Source organism: Empidonax traillii, unplaced genomic scaffold, assembly GCF_003031625.1.
Source record: "Empidonax traillii isolate 1590-97213 ecotype Southwest subspecies unplaced genomic scaffold, ASM303162v1 scaffold82:size1209730, whole genome shotgun sequence".
In the NCBI taxonomy this organism is placed as follows: Eukaryota; Metazoa; Chordata; class Aves; order Passeriformes; family Tyrannidae; genus Empidonax; species Empidonax traillii.
Window position 1 is genome coordinate 1,108,672 of NW_020955275.1, and position 22,432 is coordinate 1,131,103.

At 37.2% G+C, this 22,432-nt stretch overlaps 1 long non-coding RNA gene across 1 annotated transcript; it reads left to right on the top strand.

The window, feature by feature from the left end:
• Positions 1–1,110: 1,110 nt before the first annotated feature.
• LOC114056107 lies at positions 1,111–20,941 on the top strand. The gene is made up of 3 exons (XR_003570913.1): positions 1,111–1,122; positions 1,886–1,889; positions 20,354–20,941. It is a non-coding gene; the product is annotated as an uncharacterized LOC114056107 (long non-coding RNA).
• The last annotated feature ends 1,491 nt before the right edge of the window (positions 20,942–22,432 follow it).

Genomic DNA, 22,432 nt, shown 5'->3' on the forward strand with positions numbered 1-22,432 from the left:
GGACCACAATGAAAACATTTTGGGTTTTGATGTTCTGGACTACCAAACCTGGTATCTGCAGGATGGCAGTGTGTTCATTAACCTGAACTGTAAAAGAAATCCAGAGACTGCAGTGAGTTTGCTCTGCATGGCGCCTGGTCTCCCTTAGTTTAGGATCCTCAATCTAGATCTGGATTTTTTCTGAGTCATGAGGTAGAATTTCTGAAGTTCTAATTGATTTGGCCCCCCTAGAAGCTGTGGAACCCAGTAATGCAAAACTAACAGTCACAATACCAGAAGTTCTTGGGCATTGATAAGGTGCTGACAGATTTGGATGGAAGAGATTATTACTCACTCACATCCCTCTTGTGATTCTCCTGTCTGGCCAGCGAAAGAGCTGAGCATCACTAAATATGAACTTAAATGACATTTGATAAGACCTTTCATGGAAAACCTTCCCTTGCATTATTTTACATGGTTGAACATAAGTCTTTATTTTAAACAAACATCCCTAGATTCATTAAAAAACTTAAGTACTCCTTCCTTATAACACAGCATGCAGATTCCATCTTCAAAGCCAGTCTGAAGTACAGAAGCAAGCATACACTACTTTTTTTTATACCAATGGTTAATAAGAGGGAAAAAAAAGAAACTAAACAAATCATAACTGTCATTGTGAATAGGTGATCACACCAAGCTTCATGGAGGGAAGATGATAGTTTTTTTCTTTCCTTAGTGAAAGTGTTTTCACATATGATGTGAAATGGCAAAAGAGAATATAATTCAGCCTAAGAATGCAAACTTAGGCTGAAAAGATTTTTTAACTTTTTGAGGTATAGTGATAAACAGTTAAGTTAAATTTACTTCTAGTAAGTATAAGTAACCTTAGATCACAGATTTCAAATAGCTTATCATTATTGATTTTTTTTAACCCAAACCAAAAGGGCTGTATTATCAAAAATAGAGTCTCTTAAAATTTCTGGTGTTCTTATTTCTACCAGAAGCCTGCACTATTACTTAGTACAGTCTTGAGAAACATGCAAAAAAAATTTAGAAAAAATATTCCATGACAAAATTAACTTCCACTTAAACACAAAGGTCTTAAATATTAAAGGACTGAGAAAGAGAAGACAACAGGTGTTTGTTTGTGTTTGATTGTCATTTTGTTTCTATTCTTAAGACATGTCTGACTACATAATTAAAAGGTGATGGAATCAAAGATTTTTTGCAGTGTAAGTAAGTAATGGCCAGCCTTCGTGAACGAAGAACCGGGGAAGGTCTTTACACCTTCCAGCCTGCGCATTGGATTTTTTAGGTGAGACACAGTGTGCGCGGAACTGAGCCCACCCTTTAATCCTGAGGTTCATCTGCCGGGGCCAAGCACGCTTGGATGGTGGCATAGACTCCAAATAAAACCCCAAATACAAAAATATATCAATAATATCTAGATTATAACAGTTGTGTCAAATAATGATATCTGAGGTTCAAAGAAATGTTATGTCAACTGTTTTTCCCATACTATTGGTTTATTTTAAAGTATTTTTCTTTTTTCAAACTATAATACAATTTCTCCTATTGTGGGTAGGGGTCAGTCCCACGACACGATCCAGTGGCACATTTTGTATGGGGAACAGGACACACACAAGATGTGACCCACAAAATGGCGTTTATTAAAACAAGAAGACAGCTTATATACAGGGGAATACAGAAGTTTCGGGAATAGAGGAGGGTTTCTGCTAGGAAACATCAAATCCTGAGGTTCAGTGATAAGGGGACTTGGGGAAGTAGGCTGCAGGGAACATGTCTGGTCACTCAAGGGGCAGGAAGAGCTAGGGAATAATGGAAGGAGTGTCCTGGGTGCACAGACAGGGGAATCTGCTGAGGCTGCAAGGCTGCGGCCTTGTAGCTGGGTCTTAAGCAGTTCTGTGCAGCTACAGTTGCTAGAAGTCTTCTAAATAGATCCTTTCTTCTGAGCCTTCCTTGCAGCTTTTTTGCATCTCTCTCCACTCTCTGTAGGCCTCCTCTGGTCCACCCTGACTTAATACATGTCATAGTTCCACAGGTTCTATTTTACTTTGCAAGAAGATGAAAACAACCTTGAAAACCAAACTGAAAACACCATATTTTGAAATACATCACAAGTATTGTAGAAACTGGTAATTGTAACTCAGTGATTTGATTACACTGAGTTTATTCATTTACTTTAGCATACTGTTATACTCCCACTCCAGCACACTGATAAGAAGCATAACATTACAGCAGGCAAGCCATGCCACTCATAGCTAATGGTCCTCCAGCATTACAATTACATTTAAAACATTTTGCCTAACTGGGGCTTTTATTACACACTTATCTGAATACAAAATTTCCCTTTAGGCTGAAACTTGTCATAGACGATAATCTCAGAAAATGAAGCATTTTGTTCTTTACATTTTTAAGTCATTGCTTAAAGACCTATTCAGAAGAAGTCAGAAGAAAAGTTCTGAAGTGCTCCACTGCTTATGTATGACCTATGTATGAATTATGTATGTACTTCTCATACCTAAGTGGCCACTACAAGAAGTAGGGGACACACTATCGGATGCAGTGAGAAAGGGATTTTTTGATTGTACAGTGCTAATTATGAGAGGTTTTGTAGAGAAGACAGAGGTGGGGAAGGGAGGGATCCCGATCACTTTGGGAGAAATGGGTACAGGAAAATAGAGGTAAAAAAAGATAAAAAGGGCCAGTGTAAAAGTCAAATACTGAGGTCCAGAGACAGCTACTGGGCAGACTGATTGTCTGAATCCAAGTCATGATTTAAACCCAGATACACATTAAGCACCACACAACTGTTCACTCAGTCTCCCCCTTCCCCCCCCCCCCCCCCTCAAGTAGAGTGGGGAAAAAATTCAAAGTAAAACTTTTAGGTTTAATAATTGAAAATACAGTAAAATATGGCAGTAATGGTAAATGATACAGAAGGGAAAAACAAGTGATGCACAATAGAGTTGTTCATCACCTGATGACCAATGTCAAATGATCCTTCCTGAACCCAGATTGACCCCCCCTTCCAGGTAATTCCCTCCAATTTATATCCTGTACATGACACACTATGGTGTGGAATGTCCCTTTGATAGTTTCAGGTCACCTGTCCTGGCTGTGCTCCCTCCCAGTTTCCTTTGCGTACCTCCTCAGTGGCAGAGCATGAGACAAGAAAAGAGTCCTTGACTCAGGATAAACACGTCTTAGCAAAAACTAAAACATCAGCATGTTTCCAACATCATTCTCATTCTGAATACAAAATACAGTACTGTAACAGCTACTGAGAAGAAATTCACTCAACCCTAGCTTAAACTAGGACAATCCAGCCTCTGGAGGGAACATATATACATATGTAGTCATATAGATGTGTATATGTATGTGTGTATGTATATATATATACATATACACACGCACATGTGTGTGTGTCTATGTTGATTCCCACTAGCAAACATCCATCCTGCTCAGCTAGAGGGCGAAGTAGAATGAAGCCATTGATCTTGTTTGTGTTTGTGTGAGTACTGTGTTTGTTTATATTAACCTTTGTGCATGGCCATGTGTACATATGCATATATCTCTCTATATAAGTATATATGTATATGTACATATATACATACATATATGTGTGATGTATGTATATCACATACACGTTTATCTGTGTGCCCATTAGAAATACATGCTCAGACTTGCTGCCAGTTGGAACTGGAGACATGGTGCCTCTCTGAGTGCCTCCGCAGCCAAAAGCTGCTGTGAACAGAAACGGAAAAGGAGGGTAGTTTTTTTCTTCCTTGCATGCCAGGTATTGGAGGTTGCAGTGACAGGGATCTGCAAGCACCTCCAGTCTCCCCGGCAGTGGGAACACTGGTTGTTCACATCAGTCCTAAGCATAGTGCAGTAGTAGATGCCAGAGGGTTGGATCTGTCCTGCAGTCACTCTGTAATCTGGTGATAAGGCCATGCATCACTGGCATGATATAGCCAACTGATTTTAAGACCACAGAAAAATGAGCAGGAAGTGAGGCAATGACTGCAGAAGAGATGTTTACTTGGAGGATAGAGTAGTCAAATAGAACCATTTCACCTTCACACTGTGTGTTGATTCTGTGGAACCTGCTGAGGAAGTTTTAGGGAAGAAGGAAAGCTGAGAAGCACACTCAGAGGAGGAACTGGAGTAGAATCTGAGCCTCACTACCGAGAAAAAACAGACATGAAAAAAAGTTCAGATTGATAAGAGATGAGTGCAAAGGAACTGAGCCTTATATTAGAGTGACTAAAACAGGATAGTAGGGTCAGACAGCCTATTCTTTTTTCCAACAGACAGTGAAATTCAGCAACCGTGGTAAGTACATTCCCATAATTTGTTTTTTTCTTTGTCTCTGTTGTTAGTGTTAAATATTGGTCCATTTTAAGAAGGCTGTCCAGTGACTGTCTACCAGGAAAGGACAGACAGTTGTACCTCCAAAGTAAGAGCAAGTGAGGGTACCCCTGAATCAACTTGTGAGAAAAGAGTCTGAAACATCTTAGACAAGGGATGAAAAGGTGGGAGGTCTGACAACTGGGTTGGGGGTCAGTCAAGATGGTAATGACAATCAGCCAGTTCTGCATTCTCAACTGTTGCAAGAAAGATCAACTCCCCGTTGACCCTGAACTTGTGCAGGATCTGCTGCTCCAGCTGCAACCCTACAAATCTATAGGGCCTGATGGGATTCATCCAAGAATCCTCAAAGAGCTGGCTGATGTCATCACAAAACCTCTCGATAATTTTTGAGAGTTGTTGGGAGTCCAGAGAGGTCCCAGCTGACAGGAGGCTGGGGCCTCCTAGAGGTTGGTGAACATTGTCCTAAATTTCAAGAAGGGCAAGGTGGACCCTGGAAACTACAGACCTGTCAGTCTCACTTCAGTGCCTGGTAAAGTTATGGAGAAGATTGTTCTGGGAGGTTTTGAAAACACCTGAAAGACAGCACAGTCACTGGTCACAGCCAGTACAGCTTCATGAAAGGAAAGTCCTACGTATCCAACCTTATTTCCTTTTATGACAAGGTAACCCACCTAGCTGATCAAGGGAAGCCAGGTGATGTAATCTTTTTGGATTTAAGTAAAGCTTTCAATATTGTCTCTCACAGGATCCTTCTGGACAAACTGTCCAGCCCACAGCTGGATAAACACATCATGTGGTGGGTGATCAGTTGGCTCATAGGTCGAGCAGAAAGTGTGACAGTGACTGGGGTGACATCCAGACTGATGACCTGTCACTGGTGGGTTCCTCAGGGTTCTATGTTGGGCCCTGCACTCTTCAACATCTTCATGAGTTAGACACAGGACTGGAAGGTATATTAAGCAAGTTTGCATGCAACACAAAACTGAAGTCCCTTGAAGGCAGGGAGGCCTGCAGAGAGACTTTGACAAATTAGAGGACTGAGAAATCACCAACCATATGAAGTTCAGTGAGGGGAAGTGCCGAAATGTGGACCTGGGATGGGGCAATTTGATGCTGGAAAGCAGAAAAGGACCTGGAGATCCTGGTTGATGGCAAGTTGAATGTGAGCTAGCCCTGGCAACCAGGAGGGCCAGCTGTATCCTGGAGGGCATCAGGCAAAGCATCGCCAGCAGATTGAGGGAGGGGATTGTCCTGCTCTGCTCTGCACCAGAGTGGCCTCACCTGGAATATTGTGTGCAGTTTTGGGCACCACAATGTAAGAAAGATATTAAGCCATTAGAGAGTGTCCAAAGGAGGCCAGTGAAGATGGTGAAGGGTCTTGAGGGGCAACTGAGGTAATTTTGTCTGTTCAGCCTGGAGAAGAGGACACTAAAGAGAGACCTCATCACAGTCTATAACTTCCTTATGAGAGGAAGACAAGGAGCAGACAGTAATCTTTTCTCTGTGGAGACCAGTGACAGAACCAGAGGCCTAAAGTTGTGTCAGGGGAGTTTTAGGTTAGACATTAGGAAAAGATTCTTCACCTAGATGGTGGTTGGACACTGGAATAGGCTTTCCAGGGAAGTGGTCACAGCACCAAGCCTGATAGAGCTCAAAAAGCATTTGAACAGTGGTCTTGGGCACATGATGTGACTCTTAGGGATGGTCCTGTGAAGGGCTAGGAGTTGAACTCTTGTGGTCCTTTCCAATTCTGCATATTCTGTGATTCTGTGATTCTAAAGGCCATTTTATAGGTTTATCCACACATTCTAGACCCGTTAGAATAAAGGTCTAACATTCTGACCTTTGGTAATATAGCAGTAAATATTAACAGAGTATTGGTTATTATGGCTATTCCTTGTCTTTGAGGAGTTTGTCGCATCTAATGTCACATACTTAAGCATATTTAAAATTTAATTATTTTTATAATTTTTAATTTTGCTTAATTTTATTCTCTGATTTCCATTTACCTGTTAAACCTTGAATTTCCTTTAAAAATTTGATCATTTTTCTTAAGTCAGAATATTCAAGATATATTGCCAAAAAGACCATAAAAAGGGTAAAGTGTGTCACGTAAGTAACTTTCATTGCTGAGTGAGAAATTGTGAATGCTTTCTGGATCTTTAAAAAATCACTGATGTACTGTGTGATCATTAAATCTGCAGCTGCCACAAGCAATGTAATTATTTAATTGCTCTATTACTAAGCAGTTCTAATGATCGGGACATTTTGTAATGAATGGGAAAGTCAAGAAAACATGGATGTGAGCACCTTTTAAAATTATTGTGCTCCGGGCCACAGATATATCAAATAATGTGTCTTCATTTAATAGTATAAGGATATCAGCCTGCATATATAAACCCTAAAATGGTGCTACTTCACCTGGGTCATTCAGAAAATATTTTCCTTTCCTTCCATTTTAGGACACCACTCAAGACTACATCATCTCACTGTTGCTCAGGAGTCACAGCTGCATATCAATTCCTCATTTTCCTTGAAAAGAATAGTGAAAGAGAAATGTTAAATTGATATGAAATAAATCCTTGAGCCAGCAAGTGAGAGGTATGGACAATACTACTTGAGGTGTACAGGAGTCATAATATTATATTAAAAATATGAATGTTATCATACTATTCCCTCAAACCACAATGCATGGTTATTATGTTATCTACATTATGTAACAGATAAAATTGAGCAAAGTGTACAGGTTTGGTAAAAGTGTTAGAAAACAGACACAAAACTGGATGTTATCAGAGAATAGTTCTCAATAATTCAACAGCAGACAGTGAAGGAGTGTCAAGTGGGTCCTTTAGACTTTTGTTTTCTATCTGAAAAATGTCCTGTGGCATTTAATACTTTCATTATAATTTGGATAGCTGAACACAGTGTGTGCTAATAAAATTTGCAGGTGTCACTGAGAACAGATGAACTGGAAGAACGCAGGTGCAGAAGTAGGTCAGGGTGAAACTCAAAATTGGCTCAGTAAGAGAAGAGAGAAAGCACTCTAAAAACATCTATTATAAGGTGATTTAAGGTGTTTTTTGTTGGAAGAAACACTAACATGCATAAAGATGGAAAAGCTTGTAACTGGAAAAGTGTCTGCAGTGCAGAAATGAATCTGGATCTTACTGTAAAGTGGAAATTCAATAATGCAATAAATTTACAAAATAGCTGGAACCAGGACAAAGCCAAGGTGCACCTGACCAGCAGCAGTGTCATGTACATGTTAGGGCAGTCTATCTTTAAATAAATAGTGCCTCAGCTGTTCTGGATGGAAATTGTAATGCAGTAGATACTGCACTAAAAATGATACATTTCTATAAAAAATGAAATATCAAATTAAAGATTTCAATTCAGTGAAGATCAAAGTGAACACCAGAACCAGATCTTTTAATGTTTATCACTACCGAACCTCGCTCTGTCCTATTATATATAGAATTGAGTGAGATAAATGCAGTAACATTTTGTAATGCATTTCTCAAGATTTTAACAACACTAACTGAAAGAGATGTTTCATCTTATCATGGGAATAACAGAATAAATGTTGCAATTAAATCTGAAGTCAGACTCCAAGTTTTTGAACCTAAATCTCCAGGAAAAGGTTCAAGGTCAAGAGAGTTGATTCTGCCCCTCTGCCCTCATGAGATCCCCCTTGGAGTAGTGATGGAGGACACCAACCTGTTGGAAGGAACCTAAGAGGAAGATCATGAAGATGATCAAAGTGCTGGAGCACCCCACCTATGAAACCAGCCTGAGGGAGATGGGACTGTTCATCTTGGAGAAGAGAAGGCTCTGTGGAGACATTATTGCAACCTTGCACTACTGAAACAGTAGTACTACAAGAAAGCTGGAGAGAGACTATTTACAAGGGCATGATAGGCAACAATAGGACAAGGGGTAATGGCTTTAGGCTGAAAGAGAGTAGGTTAAGATTAGATATTAGGAAGAAATTCTTTATTGTGAGGGTAATGAAACACTGGCACAGGTTGCCCAGGGAAGCTGTGGATGCACCATCCCTGGAAGTGCTCAAGACCAGGTTGGATGGGGCTTGGAGCAATCTGGTCTAGTGGAAAGTATCCCTGCTCATGGTAGAGGGTGAGAACAAGGTGATCATTGAGGTTCCTTCCAATCCAAGCCATTCTATGATTCTATGAATCAATTCTGGCTTAAATCACTCAGTCAAAGTGTATAGTTTATTACTTTCTTGATAGGAAAAACCTGTACTTGACTATGAAATAATAGCAGTTCTTGTACCTTATCAATATAAGCTTGTATGTTACTCAGGTTAGCATAATTGTATTATTTTAATTGATTTCCAAGGAGCTTAGCCTATTTAATTTTTGTGATTAAATTAATATTTTATCTGATGCCATTTCAAAGTTTCTGTTGAAAAAAAAAGATGATAATTCACATTAAAAACCCTAATTAAAATGAATTATTAAACTTACAGTTTTATCTTATGATACTCATTTTGGAAAGATGTGAGAAATCTGATTTCACATTGTCATCTGAAACCATTGTTATTTTTTTTTTTTAAATTATATTGGCCCTTATGTCTTCAACTTTCAAAGAATTTTTGAGGGATTTCAAGGGGCTTTTATTAAGCTGTTAAATCTACTTAAGAGGATACCACCAGATCCTGGTCATTTGTCACAGATTTCTATAAACTCTATCATGGATATGATTGGTATATTTACTTATTTCCCCTGGGAAAATGACTACATAGATTATGCCTGTAAAAAAAACCAACTCAAACCACACAAAACCAATAAACCATCCCACTCCTTGCCCCCTCTTCTCCATGAAAAAAACACCAAAAGTCCCCCCAAAAAACAAAGAAACAAAACCCAAAACAATAGGGGAGAGGCAGAGAGGAAGCAATTGTCTGTGAGAAAGGAAAAATAACAAAAGCTCAAGTAATATGTGCATTTACTAGGAATGAATTAAATACTTATGATGGAATCAACACACTTTGAAAACAAAGGTGATTACCTGACTTGGATGGTATAACTTTCCTGGTACCATCCATGGCTGATCCGCCTTCAGGCAATTTTAATAGAAATTTAAAAGTACTCAATACTCATCATTTCATGTCAGACATTCATTTGAAGACATTACACAAAATGATATGAAGCTCTTATATTCTCTTCTCAGAAGACATTAGTGATTTCTGCTTAAACATTTATAGTGGTAGACTTTTCCAATTTGTAAAATCCAGAGCTGAAATGAAAACTTATCCAAAGCCCTTCTTCTGTTACAAGTTACTTTTCTATTTACCCTCTTGATATGGAAATATATTTTTCCATTTAATAAGTAGGTTAATTATCATTTTACTTCCTTTTGGCAAGTCAACTAAATTGCTATAAAAAGAGTGATACATGGAAGTGTTGTATATCAAAAGCAGTGCAATAAAAATAGTGGGCAAAGTGTTTCTGAAATATCTCTTTAGATTTTTTTAAAGTTAAATAAATGAATTTTTCACATTTTCTAATAGAGCTTACTGTCTGCTCTAAGTCAACAGAGTCCCAGGAGTAAAGAGTAAACCCAAATATAGCCAGTGCTGAGAGATGAGCCATAATAGTCAATATGATTCTGAAAAGAGTTCAGAAGAGCAAATCAGCCCCATCTCTTCCAGCGTTTGGTATGTGCAGTCATACTGCAGGACTCACGGGAACCTGAACAACTATTTAATTTTCATTTTCTGTAACGACCTACTCTGATTGTAGCTGTGCTTGCTCTGATTTCCTGATCTGAAGTAAGGTTTACTAAGAAAACAAAGAAATTAATGTTTACATATAGAAGCAGTTAGGTCATTACAGTGTTGTTATTTTACTCTCATTGTTATAGGTGTTTTCTGGATAATGAAGTTGCAATGTTTTGATCACAGCAGATTATCAAAGCTGGTTTTGAATTCAAATCCCATTCCAACTGCCACATTCTTTCACATATACTTTTCTCTTTTTGTTCCTTATTGCGTTCCTTTTTTTTTCTGACTAGTCTCACAAGTAACTTGATTAAAGCTATCAAAATTACATTATATATAATAATCTTAAGAAGGGCAGTTACGGGAATGGAAATTAAAATGACCAAGAAATGATCTGGGTTACCAGAGAGAAGGTATAAAGACAGAAATTGTTGGTATCTATTTAACATTATCAAAGTAAGAGAATTTTTGTCCTTACCAGACATATTTCACACACTCCCCTCCCTTCTTTTTTCACTTCTGCAAATGCTTTTAAGAATTTTTCTGAAAAGCCAGTATTTTAAAAGAACCCATAAGAGCATGTAAACCCTACATAATTTTTTAAAAATTGCTCTTTTCTAAAATAATGGCAATTTTCCGGATTACTAGTTTACACAATAAGAAAATGCCTCAGACGTACTTTCAAAAGGGTAATGCAGTACAGATGGATGGTTCATTCTGTACTTTGGATGGAGTATATTGACAGCAAAAAGAGAAGTACTCAGATTAATATGCATGAGTGAGTAATCAATACTCTTATCATAAAAAATAGATCAGACTTCTGAATACTGTTGGGAATAAACTGCAACACTGTATTTCAAGGCTTTCCAAGTCTTCCTAATGTATTCAATGTGACAGAGAGCTAACACTTCTGATAGTGAAGAATAAGAACACAAAATTCTGAGGGGGATAAAAAGACAAAAGAGTCCTGATATAAATGAATCAATCAAAAAGAATTCCATTGATTCCAGTGACAGGCTTTCGAGATTCTTGCTGTAATGATTATAGGACTCGAATGTATCAAATTGTTATTTTTTTTCAAAATTCATCTGCTTCTGAACTTCTTAGTATTTCAACACAAAATCATCCAATGGCAAACTGTAGAAAGTCCTTGTTTTGTAGATAGGTGTAAGTACATGGAAAACAAAGATAATGAGTATTTGCTCTCTTAATACCTCAGTTCTGCTACTTTTCAAAATTTGGAGAGGAAATCATTTCCAGGCTATGTCACAAAGTCTAGGCTCAGTATAGGTTAACGAATGAGTTATTATTACTTTTGGATAGTCAGTCATGAAATGTTCATATTTATGAAACTTAAAAAAAAACATTAAAATTAATCCCAAAAAAGGTAGAGGTAATTGAAAATTTGAGCTGATGATTCAGTCACGGTACATTATAGTAAATGCTACTAAACAAGTAGGAGCAAAATGGATATAGAACAGAATCAAAAGTTGATATCTAATGTATGGTTTGGCAACTGTTCATTTTACTGATTTTTTAAGCCAGACACTGAGCTCAGTGTAGTACACACCAAATGAACCATCTCCTGTAGGAGGTACCATGGTTTTCTGGTAGCTGTATTTTATCTTTCTATTGATGTGTATGTGTTGTGACATTTGCAGATGTACATGCCATTTGGCCACCATTTCTGGCTCAGGAGTTGAACACACCATTAAGGTTTATGCTGATGACACAAAACCAGGAGATGTTGTTTGTTCTTTCTTGAGGTATGAGAGGCCTTGCAGAGGGCCCTAGGCAAAGTGGAGCATTGGGCAACCACCAGTAGCATGAAATTTAACAAGTCCAAGTGTAGTATTCTTCACCTAGGATAGAGAAACTCTGGACAAAATTAGGAATTGGGAGAGAAGTGGCTGGGGATTAGCCCTGCAGAACAGGATCTGGGGATGCTGGTTGGCAGCAGGCTCACTGTGAGTCAGCAGTGTGCTGGGGCAATCAAGAGGGCAAATTGCTTCCCAGGGTGCATCAAACACCACAGCCAGACTGTCAGAAGGGGTGATGATCCTGCTGTATTCATTATCGGTGCCACCTCTTCCTGAGTGCTGTGTACAGTGCTGGGTCCCACAGTCTACCACAGGACGTAAGGGTACTTGAATGTGTCCAGAGACAGGAAACAAAACTGGTGACATGATTGAACTGCATTTCATGTGAGGAGCAGATGAGGTCTTTGGTCTTGTCTAATTTGGAGAAAGGGAGTCTGCACTCTACAGCTTTCTGAGAATTGTACACGGAGAGAAGGATGCTGAGCTCATCTCCCTGGAATCTGATGATAGGGCACATGGCAATGGGTAAAGCTGCACCCAGGGAGGTTCAGACTTGACAGAAGGAGTTTGGGAGGTTGGTCAAACACTGTAAAAAGCTTCCTAGAGTGGTGGTTGATGTTCTAAGCCTGACAGCGTTTAGGAGGCATCTGGTAAATTTATATATAATAATATGCACTACATTTTGGTCATCCCTGAATTGACCAGGTATTTAGACTGTTCAATTGTGGATAGGCCCCTTACAGCTTAAATATTTTATTCTGTTCTATTGTATTCTAGCCTATATCTATCTCTGTCTCTACTTAAAATTTGTCATTGATAGATTAAGTTGGTTTTGCTATAGAAAAGAAAGAAAACTGTGGTAAACTGACTAAGACTGTCTCAGCTTAAAGTTATAAGTAGCTCGAAAAATAAAATAGAACTCTTTTATATTAGGGGGAATGGTTATATTTCTCAAAATTCAGTTGTGAAGGAAATTGCTACAATCAAGTTGCTCATTAGAAACATGGAATATATAACAGTAGAAATAAAATTACAAAACCAAATGTTTTTTATGGACTCAAACTATTTAATCTTATATTCTATTTATTGTGTGAAATATGAATTATTTAGTATGTATGCAAGTACAGTGAAGAATATTTCGTGAAAGACATTTTTAAAAGATAAAGGGTAATGTGTAGCCATATATACTAATCTCATTTTTTTTTCTAATGACACTTCTCAAGAATAGTTTTGAGAGTGTAATGTAAAATCAAAATTCAAAATATGAATGTTTTGTCCTCACCATGACTAAATTTTTAGCTTCAGAGACAGTAGGCTTTATTAAAGTATATTTTTTATATTTTTCAATAATTAATCGTATTTCTTTAAAATGTACATTTTTGAGATTGGGCATTCTCTCCAGTTGGTTTCACAGGAAGCTGGAAAATCAAGTAGTAGAAAGAATTTTTATCAGTTTTCAAGAGCATGTCAAGATAAAAATTCCTTTAATAAATATTTTGCCTTGCGGTTTAAAAGAGCAAGAACAGGTAAGAAAACAAACACCTTTCTCCAGCAGTCTCAAAAAAATTCAAAACTTTTTTGCTTTTCAGAGTGCTTTTAGCTGCTGCTTCTGTTGTTATTATTGTTACTAGTGAGTATTTTGGAGGAAATCTTTTAGCAAATGCATTTGTGCAATTATTGCCTTTTGTAAACAGAACCATGTGGAACAGAATCAATGTTTATATGCCACATTGAAAAATCTGCAAAACATCCCCTTATATGGGAAACAGAGTTAGTAATGCAAATATTCTACGAAAAAGGAAGATCTGTGCCTTTCTCTCCTATACATTTCATTATAGATTAAAAAAGCTGAGAAAATATCTTTCTTTTCTCCTTTTTTTTTTTTTCTTTAAAATAAAATAGGTAATTTGGCTGGTTTTCTTCAGGTTAGTTTTGGGTTTGGTTTCAATTCCAGCCTTAGATTCATAGAATCACAGAATACCTCAAGCTGAAAAGAACCCTTACGGATCATTGATTCCATTCCCTGCTGCTTACAGGACTATCTAAAACTAATCCATATGACAGGGTACCATCCACACTCTCTTTGAGGAGTTTAGTGCTGTGAGCACTTCCTTGGGAACTTTGTTCCAGTGACCACCCACCCTTTTATTGGAGAACCTTTTACTAATGTCTACTATGAACTTCCCCTGGCACAGCTTTATTCCATCTCCTCATGCCCTGTTGCAGAAAGATCAGCACCTCTCCCTGTGCTACCTCGCTCAAGGAAGGTGTACACTGTGATGGGTTCAATCCTCATCCTTCAACAAGCTGAACAAGCAAAGTGACCACAGGCACTGCTCTAAAGTCTTGCCCTTGTTGCCTTTCAGCATCCTGATCTTCTTCCTCTGGACATGCTCCAATAGTTTGATGTTCTCCTTGTAAAACTGCACACAGGACTCAAGGTGAGGTCACACAAGTACGATGTGGAGTGGGACAATCCCCTTCCTTTGAACAGGTGCAGGTGCCAATGCTGTGCCTTATGCACCGAAGAACATGGTCAGACCTTTTGACTCTCAGGCCCCATATTCTTTTTCTGCAGGACTACTCTCCAGCATATCCTCCTCAGCCTGTATGCACGACCAAGATTACTTCATCCCAGACAGAGAATACAGCACTTGATCTCATTAAATTTTATATGTGGTTCATACACGACTTCCAACTGGTGATTGTCCAGCTCTCTAGTTTATCCAAATTCTCTGTAAGGTCTCTTGACCCTCAAAGGATCCCACAGCTCCTCCCAGTGTAGTATTATCAGAAAACTCCCTTGCTGTGCATTTGATTCCTGTGTCCAGATAATGTATAAAAAACATTAAAGAATACTAACCCTAAAATCAGGCCCTGAAGAATCCCACTGTCCACCAATTGGATGTAACTCCGTTCACTATAATGCTTTGAGCCCAGCTTGGGATCAGCTTTAACCTGAGACCCAGGAAGGCAGCAAACATCCATAAGAAGTAGGTCGGGCTTACAGGGTTACCACTGTTCCTACTTGCTTTCAGGGAATGCAGGACTCTGCTGCAACACTTTTCTTCATATATCACGTAATCAGAGAATATGTTGATCTGGAAGGGACCAACAAGGATCATCGACTCCAATTCTTAGGTCTGCACAGGACCATACCTTGAAGTAAAGATGTTATGTTGTTATGTCTCTCTCCTTTTTTTTTTTTTTTTTTCTTTTTTTTTCCCCCTCAAAGGAAATCTTGATTTGAGTAACAATTTGTAATAAAGGTCACATGTATCCACATATAGATGTGGGAAATTATATTCTGTTTGTTGAGACGTCGGCTATAAGCAAAACTGACCGATGGACATTAGATAATTTCATCACTGGGAGACAACATGATGCTATTAAAAAGTTTGATTGTTTCCATGGAGGTGAAAACAATATTCATTAACTCTCATTGCTTTAATTTCTTCAGTTCTGAAAGGTACAAGTTTGTTCTTGATTTGTTGCTCGCTGTGACTTTCGGTCAGGAAATCCCTCACCTTGCCTTGCCTTTCCTTCCTTTCCCTTCCCTCTGTTCACACACAATTAGACTTAACGATGTCTTGCATGATTCAGGCCTGATCTGTTTCAAATTTGTTTAAAAATTGAAGGGGACTGGGAAAAATCCACTGGAGGTATGAAAGATGTAACACTCCACTGTACATGCTATTAGACTCACATATTGCAAGCTTTATTTTTTATTGCCAGAAGTCCCCACTTAGGAATCGTTTGAAATGGACTGTTATTTTTATGATAACCTCAGCAAACTGCTCACATTCTAAAATTTATTGCTAAACATGTTAAATAAAGTTCAATAACTGGAAGGTTATAATCACCAAGGGAGAAATGATGCACTGATAATAATGTTAAATGATTCTAATGTGACTGTTTTCTTCTGTGGTGTCTCATTCATTCCATTTTGGCAATACAGTAAACAAGCTGCTCTTATAGACAGGGAAAAATAAAATGTCATCAATTTCAAGTGAGCAGCTGCTGGTAGACTTTATAAGACAAAAAAAGAGAGAAAGTTCTGAGATCCCAGGATCTACTTATATGTGATGAGTTCAGCTCAGAGACTAGTACTGCCTGATGGGAGTTGAGAGCTGTTTCCCCTCTGGCCTTGTGATGCTGTGTAGATATACATCAAATCGTGCCCCATCATGGGGATCAGGCTTCCATCTGCTGAGATGGGCTGTGTGAGTCTTCCAGTGACAGAGTCAGCTTTTGAATGGAAGCTTTGGTGTCCAGCTACAGAAGTTCCATGTTGACAGACAGCAGGTAATGAATTCTGTTGTTACTTTAATACACTCATTGTGATAAACCAAAAATTGAATATTTTTTTTCTGGTTATGCTTCATATTGTGGTTGCTGCTGAGTGTGACAAAGCCAGTGAGCAAAGCAATACCTTCTATTATAAATAATAATATAGCTAAAAAAAAACAAGAAGAGGGAAAAAAAAAAAGGGGGAAAGTTAACCCCAAACGCTTAGATGATAAATACTGTCTGAGAACAATTCCAAATTCAACTTCTATTTTACCTTGAGTGTTGCTGGTTTTTCTTCTACATAAAAAAATGTCTTATATTCCTAAGGCTAGACTATTTTTTTTTTTTTTATAAATCCATATGTCATAGTCTAATGGGAAATATTACAAGCACTAAGATTAATCTCAGACAAAAATGGCTGCTGCACAGCATTGCCTATAAAATATCTAATGGAGATATTCTAAGGTACAACAGCATACATATTGAATGTAGAAATTTGTCTTTAAAATACTACAGATAAGACAAAATACAGCTGGATATTGCATTGATATCCATTAAGAACTGGAGAAGCCAGACATACCTTTCAAAAAACACCCTCAACCCCCAAAACCCCAAACAAACAAAACTTAAAAAAACCAAATATGCCTCCACAGGAATATAAATCACTGCAAAAAATGCATGTGAACAGGGAAGGAGGTATAACATCTTATGCAGTCAGGTAGCCTTATAATTTTTTCTAGACTTATATGGGAATAAGTCTGTTTTAAAGAAACAGCCTGACACTCTACTTCCAGCTTGTGAATGTTGTGCGAATCCTGCACCAGAGAAGGGAAATTTTGATCACCTATGCCTGGCTTGAAGTGATAGTTAAAACTGTCTATTCTGTAAAACAAATAATTGTTTGACATTAGACAAACTTTGTCAAGAAACTGCTGCTGGTTTTCCACCTTCACTAAGACATTTGAGAGAGGGAGCAGGGGAGAACAGATGCTGGTGACAGCCAGTATTTTGGCCCACTGACATGTACTTCACAAGATAAAAGTCTTAGAAATTACAGAAATTAAATCTCCCTCCACCCCATTTGGGAAAATAAAAACACCTATCTCCAGATGGTAAATCACTGAGCAGTGCAATTCTGCACCCCGTTCCCTCCTGACAGCACTGCTTATCAAAACCTGTGAGAAATGGAGGTGAACCTCTTTGTCTGTAAGCACTAGGAAGAGCTATGCTCTGCTAGCACTTACAGTGATGTGCAGTAATCACAGGATGGCACCACTGCAACCTCTGGAGTTACTCCTGAGTTAGACCAGAGCAACCAAGAGCAGGATTTGGCCTGATGTGTTTAAAGGGCTGTTTCTGGGACAGAAAGAATAATGATTTGTAAACTAAAAAAAGTGCTTCTCTTAGGTCAGACAGTGATTTCCACAGATGATGATGCCAAAAAAATAGAAATTTCTGGACAGAGCAGATCAGAAGCATAAACACATATGCTGAGTACAGAGGCAAGCAAATATTGTCTTTTAAAATCTTTAAGGATGGATTATTATATATCAAATAATAGTGATGAAACAATTATTGTAGAGAAGTAGTTTCTGAGCTGTAAAATATGACTACCTTTTGATTAAATATAAAAACAAAATAGAAGTAGGCAGTCTCTTCATTTGTATAAATACTGGACCATGATTTGATCCTATTTACCTATCTACAAATATCAAATAAGAATGTGTCATGCTTATTTACCCTCATAAATATGATTTTGGAAGCAGAACCAAACTAGCTCAACAATTATTAAATCCTCATTCAAGATTAATCAAATTAAATTATAAAATCTGTCTTTCATCCTGTCATCTCTTCTACCAAAGGACCATTGTTTGTGTTATCTTCACAAAATCTGGGATCAGAGATGAAGACCACACTACTTCAAAATGACTTTGATAGTTTTGTGTTGATGAAGTAACTAAGAGTAATATGCTGTGATTTTGGGTAATTTGACCGATAATTTTATGCCATATGTGTAAATAATGTCACTGCCTTATGTAGTATCTTTGAATCTAAACAATGATTAGAGAATCTTTGGATTAGAAGTGTTTTTAACCCTTTTCGTTAGGTAAAGGAAGACCAAAACCAAAAGGATTTGTAGCCATCACTATATGCAATAACTGTGGTTTCAGAGAAATGCTGAGTTGGAAAGGACTCCCAGATATCACTGAGTCCAACTCTAACCTGTCAGATTTTATCACAGAATTAATTAATTAATGGTAATTCTGAATTTTCCTGCCACTAACTAAAATTCAGAAGTCTCTAAACACCAGTATTTATGACCACTATCACAGACACGCAAAAAGTAAATATTTTAAAGGAATCTGGGGTAACTGACAGTTATTGCAGTGCAGTGGTATTTAGGAAATGACAACTTTAGAAATAGAATTGTCTATTAATCACATATGCAAGTGCTTAATTATTAACTGAACAAAACCAGCTAGGGCAGCACTGGAGTATGATTAACTGTTATGCATATAAATGTCTAATGAAAATATAGTGATAAATGTGATGTTGTTTATCCCCATTCAAAGACAAAACAAAGCAAAAATGTGTTACAGCTAAAGAAAACTGGGATGAAATGTTTTCAGAATTATACAAAGTAATATGTTTTTACAGATCACAATTTAATTCATCAATTCATCAATTTCTTTGCACAGGGAGGTTTGGTCATGACAATACATATCAGAGTATTTTACTCTGTTAAATTGTAGCTTAAACATGACATAAATGTAGAAAAATAGTGGTTTAAGGGACAGTTTTCCTTGTTTTGCTTCATACAAAAGATTGGTTTGTTTGTTGTTTTTTGTTCCTTGTAGACCACTATACCACTAGTTTAAAGGGCAAAAAGACCCTGCAATACCAAATTTCTTAAAATCTTTGATTTTATAAAGACAAGTCTCCCTTCCTTCAACTCTCATGTGGCATCAGTTGGGCCATCTAACTCCCTGTAAGTACAAATTCAAGCACATTGAGAAAACTCATTTGAGAGCTTAATCAGAACACAATTTGATTTTTACTGTTTGTAACAGCCCTTCAAAAATTATTTCAGCATATCCTAATGCCATTCAAGGGGCTGCAATTTTTGTTTTTATTGTCAAGCTGTAGTGATCTGGCAGCCTGAGACATGTCATTCTAATTATTTCAGGAACTTTGAGATCAGTTGCTCTACAGAATGTCTTAAAAATGTAAAGGCATAATTGGACTCAAAGACCCAGAACCCTTAAGACAAGTGAAAGTGACATTTTTTCTGATGTAACACCTTGTGAACATCCTTATCATCACAGGTAGTACTAGGCTGTTGAGTAGTTTAATTTACTAATAAGAAATAAAGGCAGGTGATTTTTAGCGTTTATTCACCACTTGCAAATAATATTTGTCTTCCATATCACATTGTATCATTTTGGATCCCTAGCTGGGTAAAAATCTTTAAAACCAATCAAAGAAATCAGAAGAAAAATAAAACTGCAAAAGTGATTACAGCTGAAAATATTAGCAGCTTTGGTGAACCCACATTCAATTCTCAATTTCATTAATTTCATACATTTTCTTTCACACAAATATGTGATTCAGCTTCACAGTACATCAAAGTCTGTATCACATATAGATCTTTAAACCAGGAATTCAATAGAATTTAAATGAGTCATATAGATGTAGATGTGCCTTTCTTTACTTTATATCACGCACAGTGACATAAAATAATGCATATACAAACAACTGTGTAGAAGGTTTTATTCCCTTTCCATTTTTATCTTTTTTCTTTAGGAAATCTATCTTATTGCCCATCTGATAAGAAAAAAAACCACTTACCAAATATTTTTAAAATTACTTCAGAATCCTTTTGAGGGTAAAAGCCTTCTGGAAACTTCTATGTGCAAATAGAACTCTCTGATTTAGCAAGAGTTTTTGTAAACAATAGTAGCTTCTTTTGTCACATTAAAAAAACATCAAAAGCTAGGACATAAAATGTCTTTTTTTAATTTTTTTTTTTTTATGTGTTGGCATGTGTTCTTTTCCAACACATAGCTCTCCTGTTTTGCCACACAATTTTCACACTTTTTCAATCTTATCTCTGATATTACAGAGCTGCATACTATTTTCAGCCCACACAGCTGCAGAAACTTTGCAAATATTTATGAAAAATGATAGTTACTGTTTACAATGAAGAAGGCTAAGGAATTAGATGAAGCAAGATTCTCAAGTTTCCCCTAGAAAACTTGAATGCTCAGATACAACAGACTCTGAAATGGAAGAAAGGGTCAAAATCACTTTTTGTTTGTTTGTTTCCACTTCTGACACACTGATGATCTGCTACTCAGTTTTTTATTTCAGTGGGAAGAGATACCAGTGTGTTTACATTTAGCAGGTAGGAAACTGGAGTCAAAGTCAAGCACAGGGAAATTAGGTTTTAGATCCCATTTCAACATCAAACAGAAAATATTTCATATCCAATCTCTGCAATGATTGGTAACAAGAAAGTTAAAATAGTTCTAAAGCATTCAGTGATCTAGAGAATTAACAGAATACTATTTTTCCATTCCTAGCCAGATACTCTTCTGTTTTTCTGTTGCTCTTTTCTGTTTGCTGTTATTATGACAATCTTTAAAAATATTTCCATTATGGAGTCTTAGCTTAAATTTATAAAACCCTGTAACTACTTCTCAAACAAATACTGTGCAGTCATATGGCTTATTAAAAATACTATCCTTTCAATCTAGTAAATTTTTTTTACAACCTTATATTCCTTTTTTTTTTAAATATATTTTTTTTTCTCTACAGTCAAAAGCAGGTAAGTAAACTGTACTGTCTAAGCTTTGTGCACACATAAAATTTTCTGTTTATTACTGGCAACATCTCTCCTTTTTATTGTTCTACGAGGCATCTGCTATGAGACAAGTATTATCCTTACTTACCCTCTCAGTAATTCATATATTTTTGGCAAATTTCTGCCAAAGACAGATGAAGATGCACAAGAACTTGCTGCAGCTTCTAGTAGCCACTGTGCATGCAGCAGCAGAGCATACCTGGGAGCATCGTCAGCATGTGGCTCACAAAAGGCAGTCTGTGTCCTGTATCCCCCAGGATAAAAGCACCCCTGCAAAGCACCCCTGCCTGTTTTAAGACCCAATCACACAGGGTGGCTTATGTCTGTGAAGAAGCTGTCTACTTGTGTTATAATCCACACTCTCACATCAAGGTCATCTCCGTTGTAGGACATTCTGCCCCTCACTTGGTCTGTAAGTATAAAGAGAAAAAAACCCATTAGACTACTATAAAAAAGCTTAAACATCATAAACAGGATCTTCTGTTCTCCATATTGCACAAGCAAACAATATCATGTTCAAAGCCAGTGACAGCAAAAATTTAATTTACTTTTCATGCTAGCCGAGTGTTTAAAAAAATACAGCTACGTCCACAAATTAGATAGGAAGTTTATTCTTTTATGACTCTGAATAACTCTTAATCTGGAGGTCCACTCAGAGAAAATACACAAATCTTGAATCCCTATCCTTCCTTCTGCAAAATGTTCAATGATAAGTGGGCAAAATTCTTGAGAATTGGCTTTCCTGTGACATTCATATTATCATAATAGAAACACAAATCTTAGAAAAGCTTTTCATGAAAATAATTGTTACCTTTAAGACAGGTAGAGTGAAAACAATCACATACACACACACATATATATATGTATGCATATATATTTTTTAGGTTTATAAAATATCTGGTTGAAGTCATAGAAAGTTGCATTAGATCTAGCACACCTAATAATCTAGTGCATTTATGTGGCTCTTGTTAACACATTTCTTTCTGAAAGGAATTTCATTACTAGATGAATTTTTACTATTTTCTTACTTTTGAAACATAATAGTTGGATCGTACATCGCTGTGGCATTCTACTCAGGATTTGGGTCCCATAAGTTCAGAAGCTGCTATAGTAAATGACAACCATTACCCTCTCATAATTAAAAGTGGCAACTTTCACCTTATATAACAATAAAACTACAACATCTTCAATAGAGAAACTGTCTCTGATTATGTGTTTTACACAACTCTGAGGAAAACAAACCCTTCACCTTCCTTGGCCATCAGAATCATACTGTAATACAAATGCTCAATTATTAATGTTAGTGTGGGCAATAATATTCTGAAAAGATGCTCCAAA